The following is a 7,671-nucleotide window of genomic DNA, read 5'->3' on the forward strand; positions in this document are numbered from 1 at the left end:
CTGCTTTTTAATGTCAGAGGGTATGAATGATTCCTCCAACCTGGCCTGCAAGACTTTTCTCAGGTCATGAATGTGCAAAGCTATGGCCATGCACAACAGAATGATAAGCAAAAAGTCCTTCACTTGCATGCACCTTGTCATATTCAGAACTTTGCTTCACCAAAAAATTACTAACACTTGGTGTTGCACACTTACTTTTAGCAGCATCCACATGTTTTTTTGTATGAACATGCTGCGCAATGTCGGTGTGGCCTCCATGTGCAATGGAAAAGCGAGCTCCACAAATCTTAGACCTCACTTTACTAGACTCTGTCTGTGACTCCTTTTTTTAAATTTAAACTCTTTTTAAAGATCCTCATTAAATGTACATGCACGCTTCCTTGACATTTTTCCAGCCGCAATTTCATCTGTGTGCTCTTTCAAACTGACTCTTCAATCAGTTCATTAACTGGACGTCTGTTGATAGGGGATTGTGATCGGATAGTTTAATCCAATCATGTTCTTCAAATAACACGGTGTGATTTTATTGGCTTTACAAGCCGTATCCTTGGCTACCTTTGATTAGAATACTCATGAGACCGAGAAAGCCGCGGGGAAATACGGGACAAAACACGATTTTTTCAGAATAAGTGGGACACTAGAAAAATTGCTTAAATACGGGAATGTCCTGGGAAAAACGGGAAGTCTGGCCACCATATTAATGGTTAGACAGAGACCTGGAGAGGCCTACAAGCCACAGTGTCTCGCACCCACTGTGAAATTTGGTGGAGGATCATTGATGATCTGGGGGTGCTTCAACAAGTCTGGAATCGGGAAGATTCATCTTTGTGAAGGACGCATGACTCAAGCCATGTAACTGTTGGCTCGGGGGTCCTAAGCAGCCACTTATACTGCTTATAGTTAGAAACAGCCCTTCATAGTGAAAAAAAGTGCAGTGAGTTAAAAAACAGACTAGCAAGAATAGTACCTTTGTCAGGCCAGTGTGTAAGGTCTGTTATGGAGATGAGGTCAACCATATTTCAGCATTCAGTGGAGACAGTGATGGTTGAGCATTGAAGAATTGCTAGTCTGCATTCTGTGCTTTTTTCACTATGCAAATTAATATATACAGGTGCATCTCAATAAATTAGAATGTCATGGAAAAGTTCATTTATTTCAGTAATTCAACTCAAATTGTGAAACTCGTGTATTAAATAAATTCAATGCACACAGACTGAAGTAGTTTAAGTCGTTGGTTCTTTTAATTGTGATGATTTTGGCTCACATTTAACAAAAACCCACCAATTCACTATCTCAAAAAATTAGAATACATCATAAGACCAATAAAAAAACATTTTTAGTGAATTGTTGGCCTTCTGGAAAGTATGTTCATTTACTGTATATGTACTCAATACTTGGTAGGGGCTCCTTTTGGTTTAATTACTGCCTCAATTCGGCATGGCATGGAGGTGATCAGTTTGTGGCATTGCGGAGGTGGTATGGAAGCCCAGGTTTCTTTGACAGTGGCCTTCAGCTCATCTGCATTTTTTGGTCTCTTGTTTCTCATTTTCCTCTTGACAATACCCCATAGATTCTCTATGGGGTTCAGGTCTGGTGAGTTTGCTGGCCAGTCAAGCACACCAACACCATGGTCATTTAACCAACTTTTGGTGCTTTTGGCAGTGTGGGCAGGTGCCAAATCCTGCTGGAAAATGAAATCAGTATTTTTAAAAAGCTGGTCAGCAGAAGGAAGCATGAAGTGCTCCAAAATTTCTTGGTAAACGGGTGCAGTGACTTTTGTTTTCAAAAAACACAATGGACCAGCACCAGCAGATGACATTGCACCCCAAATCATCACAGACTGTGGAAACTTAACACTGGACTTCAAGCAATTTGGGCTATGAGCTTCTCCACCCTTCCTCCAGACTCTAGGACCTTGGTTTCCAAATGAAATATAAAACTTGCTCTCATCTGAAAAGAGGACTTTGGACCACTGGGCAACAGTCCAGTTCTTCTTCTCCTTAGCCCAGGTAAGACACCTCTGACATTGTCTGTGGTTCAGGAGTGGCTTAACAAGAGGAATACAACAACTGTAGCCAAATTCCTTGACACGTCTGTGTGTGGTGGCTCTTGATGCCTTGACCCCAGCCTCGGTCCATTCCTTGTGAAGTTCACCCAAATTTTTGAATCGATTTTGCTTGACAATCCTCATAAGGCTGCGGTTCTCTCGGTTGGTTGTGCACCTTTTTCTTCCACACTTTTTCCTTCCACTCAACTTTCTGTTAACATGCTTGGATACAGCACTCTGTGAACAGCCAGCTTCTTTGGCAGTGAATGTTTGTGGCTTACCCTCCTTGTGAAGGGTGTCAATGATTGTCTTCTGGACAACTGTCAGATCAGCAGTCTTCCCCATGATTGTGTAGCCTAGTGAACCAAACTGAGAGACCATTTTGAAGGCTCAGGAAACCTTTGCAGGTGTTTTGAGTTGATTAGCTGATTGGCATGTCACCATATTCTAATTTGTTGAGATAGTGAATTGGTGGGTTTTTGTTAAATGTGAGCCAAAATCATCACAATTAAAAGAACCAAAGACTTAAACTACTTCAGTCTGTGTGCATTGAATTTATTTAATACACGAGTTTCACAATTTGAGTTGAATTACTGAAATAAATGAACTTTTCCACGACATTCTAATTTATTGAGATGCACCTATATATATATATATATATATATATATATATATATATATATATATATATATATATATCATCCACAATCACAGGGAATGGTAGTTAGGGAAAATGGGATACTTAAGCTGAAACTAACAAAAATAAAAGCACAAACAGGGATGAAATGGGTATCAGCACTACCAGTAGCACTAATGAGCATGTGAATGAGCATTAACAGGGAAAAGCATCTAACCCCGCATGAAATGCTTACAGGGCACCCTATGCCAATGCCTGGATTTGACATATTGGAAATTTAAATGCAGAAATATGTAAGTGCACTAACTACTATCCACAAGCTTTTATATGCACAGGTGAAGGAGGTAAGAACAGAGAAGGAGTTGAAAGAACCAGCACCTCTGGTACAACCTGGTGACTTTGTATACATAAAAGTACACAAAAGGAAGTGGGATCAGCCCAGAAGGGAAGGACCACTCAAAGTGGTAATGGCAACCCCAACAGCAGTCAAGGTGAAAGGGAAAATGATCTGGATACACCTAAACAACTGCTCAAAAGTGCCAGAGCCAGGGAGAACTCTACGGGAGATAAGAATGAATCTAGAGGAAGGATGAGGACCAGAGCAACACATGGCAGTTGAGCTCCTAACTCAGGAAGGAGCAGAAGAGCCTCCTAGGGAGGCCAGCAAGGGTCTGGAAAATAGAGGAGGCCCTGAAATTGGGAGTGGGGCGAAGAAAGAAGAGAAACATACAACACCAGAGAAAGAACCCACCCAAAAAGTGGTGGTGTAGAGTATTAGGTCACTCTGTAACATGCAGAAACCGTGACTGTGATAAAACAATGATATTACTAATAAACAATTAAAATAAAATCAATCAACCCGAAACATCAACAGAGCCATGACAATAAGAATAAAGATCCTTAAAACTGGAGGAACGCCCAAAAAAATGCTTAGATGGGAAAAAAGAGGGAATAAGAAAATAGGGAATATAAAATGGGAAAAAAACAATAGCATTCATGACTCTGGTAATATTTGGCTGGATAATAAATGGGGCACGAGGGGAAACAATACAAACAGGAACATTCTCAAGGGAACTAGAGAAACAACAAACAGTGGGTATAAGCGTGATCTTATGTGGAATACTGCATTGAAAAATACCAATGTTAACATCAGATGAAATAAATGTTGAACAAAGTGAAGGAAAGATAAAAGTGCACAACCCTAATAAGACGTATGGGTGGAAAGCAGAAAAAAGGAGAAAAATAAAAAAGATTTAATATTACCATAACTGTAAGGTGCACCAAGTTAGCATGTGTGCTCATGCCTGAAAGGTGGACAATAGTAACAGCAGAGAGGGTGAAAGGAGCAATTCAATTAGGAAGATGGATAAAATGTGAGAAGAACAAAGAAAAAGGCAGACAAAAAAGAGACATAATGAGAAAGAAAAATATACAAATACAAAGAGATGAAAATCTTTGGATACTATATCTAAAAGCGACAATTAGGAATGCAGGGATAAAAGAAAATTGTTATATGTGTAGTGCAGTTCCTGAGACAGTAAGCCACATGTTCAAACTGACAATAACCGGCTGACTGACAAGAGATCATATAGCTTGTGCAACATCCTACTCAAGGATAGCATCACATGGTCACCCGCTACAGGAAAATGAATCAAGGACAGGATGGATTAGAGGGTCCTTTATAAATCGAACTAAAAAGGTAACACGCTACCCCAATGGTACAGAAGGCATTGACGCATGCTTAGGATTCGACTCGAATATACAGCTACAAGGCTGCAAGTATCTGGAAATTTCTCAGTAAAAGTAAAAAATGAAGTGAAACTTCTAATATGTTATAAAGAAACTAATAAGAATAGAGAATTTGTAGGTATTACAGAGAGATGTGAACAAATAAGATGTGAACAAACACAAATATATTGTGTTATGTGTAATTATGTGTATATTAGATTTTAAATTGTGTTATGTAAATCTGATGTTTATTGTAAATTGGTACATGTCTCATCACTGTCATGTTGCTCGGAACTGCACCCAATAATTTCACACACTATTGCCCTTGTGTATATGGTTGTATGACAATAAAAGTGATTTGATTTGATTTGAAATATATGAATACTGTACCCACACTAACACTGACACCTGCTTCTGGACAGCACCAAGCTACCTTGGAACAAATACCTTAGAAAAGTACTGGTGGCTGTGTGGAGATACAATATATTACAGACTACCAAGAAACTGGTCAGGAATTTGTACAATGGTACAAGTAGATACAGATATAGTGGCAATAATGACAAAAACAGATCACAGGCACCTGGTGTCAAAAAGAAGTGCCTGGGTGTCAGTAGATGAAATTGGGGAACATAGAATAACTAACTGGGGAGAACGATTTTTCTCATCCTTGGTACCAGGTGTGGAAGTGTTTCTCCAGTGGAACTGGGTAGATAAAATACACTTCAAATTAAACTCACTGCTAAAATACACCGAATTGGCATTAGAAGGAATTAGGGAAGAACATGGGGCGATGAGGGAGGTGGTGACCCAGAACAGAATAGTGTTGAATGCTCTGATAGCAGTACAAGGAGGGGTATGTACAATGATTGGAACAAAATGTTGTACCTACATCCCAGCAAATGATAATGAAACTGGAACAATAGGGCAGGTAATAGATCAACTAAAGAAACTACAAAGAGAAATGAACATGGAAGAAGTACATAGATACTGATCATGGCTCTGGGGATGGTTTGGTAAATGGACTGTATTATTCCAAGCTATATTACCAATAGTAATTTTAGGAATAATTGCATGATGCATGGGACCATGCATATGTCAGTGTATACAAAGATGACTGTGGCACATGGACAGTTTGTAATGGAGGGAATAAGCTTACTGGGAAGTGATTTGGAAAACAAAAAACAGGTTGAGGACTTTACTGAAAAAGATGAATAAGAGCTGTGCTGTCTCAAAACTACCATTTGAACTCGGACAGCAGGAGCTGCATGGATTAGAACCCATGCAACCAGGAACATCAGTTACCTGATACCGGAGACAATTAAGATAAATATACTCGAACATAAGATAATACAATGTAAAACATATAATCATCCGATAATCATACATCAACATGATTGTGTATTTAGGGTGCAGGGGGACTTTAAATTTGTTACGACCAATCATAAAAGCACCCGATATAAAAATAAGATTTTTGTGCAACCATGTTGTGGCAAGGAGGAGGGTGGGGCCAGGCCGTGATGATGCACGCCTGGCCTCTAATCAGGCTAATCAAGCCCACGAGAGGGATAAAGGCGGCCGGAGGCGGCAGTTCGGGAGGGAGCTACAGGCAGCTGCCCTGTATGCATTTGTGTTTATGTTTGTGTCTTTTTGTTTAATTAAATATTACTTTGATGCTTCGTCCGGTTCTCGCCTCCTTCTTTCCCTTGTACACATGTATAATAACCAAAGTGTTCATTTATGATGGGCTAATATGGACTAACAACATTCATTATAGAAGATTATTATCTGCAGCAAAGTGGTAAAAGAGTGAGACTTTTTAAAGTCTCAAAGGAGGGAAATGTGGTAGAGAAAGTTGAACCAAAATGTATAATGACGTGATCATTATAACCTCACATAACCCAATGAACTCATGCATAGCCTCATGTGACCCAGAATGAGTGGAGGACAGTGAACAATGATTGTGTAAGAGGCGGGGAGTAACCCACACACATCTGCCAACCCCCATTATATTAAAATAGATACAAGAGGCTGATCAACAACGGTGTGATTATGATGACGCAGACAGTTTTTAGAAATACGTCAGATGAAGAAAGCAACAATATGATGATGCAGACAGTTTCTAGAAATATGTCACTAAGAAAGTAACAATAAGAAAGAGGGGCAACTGGATTATAAAAGATGAAGCCCCATAGCCTCAGTTCAGTTGCTCTCGAGACCAACTCTGTGTGTTGTGGTGTATTGGACCTAACTCTACAATAAACCTATATTCTGCATTTACTGCTGAAGCCTCCAGAGTCTTTGATACTACTTTGGCTGATTCTTTGTGTCGACTAACCCACGACATACCACAGAAATAGAGTGGGTAGAATGGCAATTAGCATAAAGAGAAATAATAAAAAGTCAGTTAAATTGCTAATAAAATTTCTCAGTTTCATTATTCAGGTGCAAATTACTGTCCATATTGCTGCTGAAGCAGCACATACATGTGGATAGTCCAGTTGGTACTTTTCTTCTTATTAGTCAGGAATCATTTTCGTTTGTGATTAGATGAGGCATTTAAAAATAAATCTTTTTGATTGCTGGGGTGGCTTGTCATTTCTATTTAAGGTACCAATAATTGGAATTAATATATTTAAATAATAATACAGAGGTAGTTCTGTTTGAATGAGTAAAAGGAGAATATCCCTCAGTATACTCAGTAACTCAGCACTCCCAGTCCAGAGACTGTAACTGCATTTCTGTGGAAACAGTTTGACACACAATAAACTGATTGCCCGGTCTCTAATCATCAAGTTTGCCACAACATATCAATTTTGGAGTGAGTTATATTGGGATTTAGTTATGAAAAAAGCTGTTTACTGAGTAAAATCACAGAAAACTTTGCGGCAGGTGCAGTTAGTTTTTGGAACTACACATTCATTTCTATGGTATCTGCAATTGATGACTGACTGCCATAAAACCCTGAAAGCATTTAATTGATATCATAGCCATTATGAGGTGCACATGATCTAAGCTGAGCCTTGTTGACCATTGTGCGTTCTCTCAAAGGCATAAACATTAGCGATTTTTATGTTTACATGCTTACATTATGATTTATATGCATGCAAATAATGTTATTTTGTCAGAATACACGGCTACATTTCAATGGACAACAATGGAGAAAGATGCTTTTTGTCAGCAGAATGATGTTACGCCATGTACCAGTCAGGCATAATTGGATAATCTATCCAGCCAAACATTGACCCCTTGGGCCACCCAT

This window comes from Myxocyprinus asiaticus, chromosome 8, assembly GCF_019703515.2.
Source record: "Myxocyprinus asiaticus isolate MX2 ecotype Aquarium Trade chromosome 8, UBuf_Myxa_2, whole genome shotgun sequence".
NCBI lineage: Eukaryota > Metazoa > Chordata > Actinopteri > Cypriniformes > Catostomidae > Myxocyprinus > Myxocyprinus asiaticus.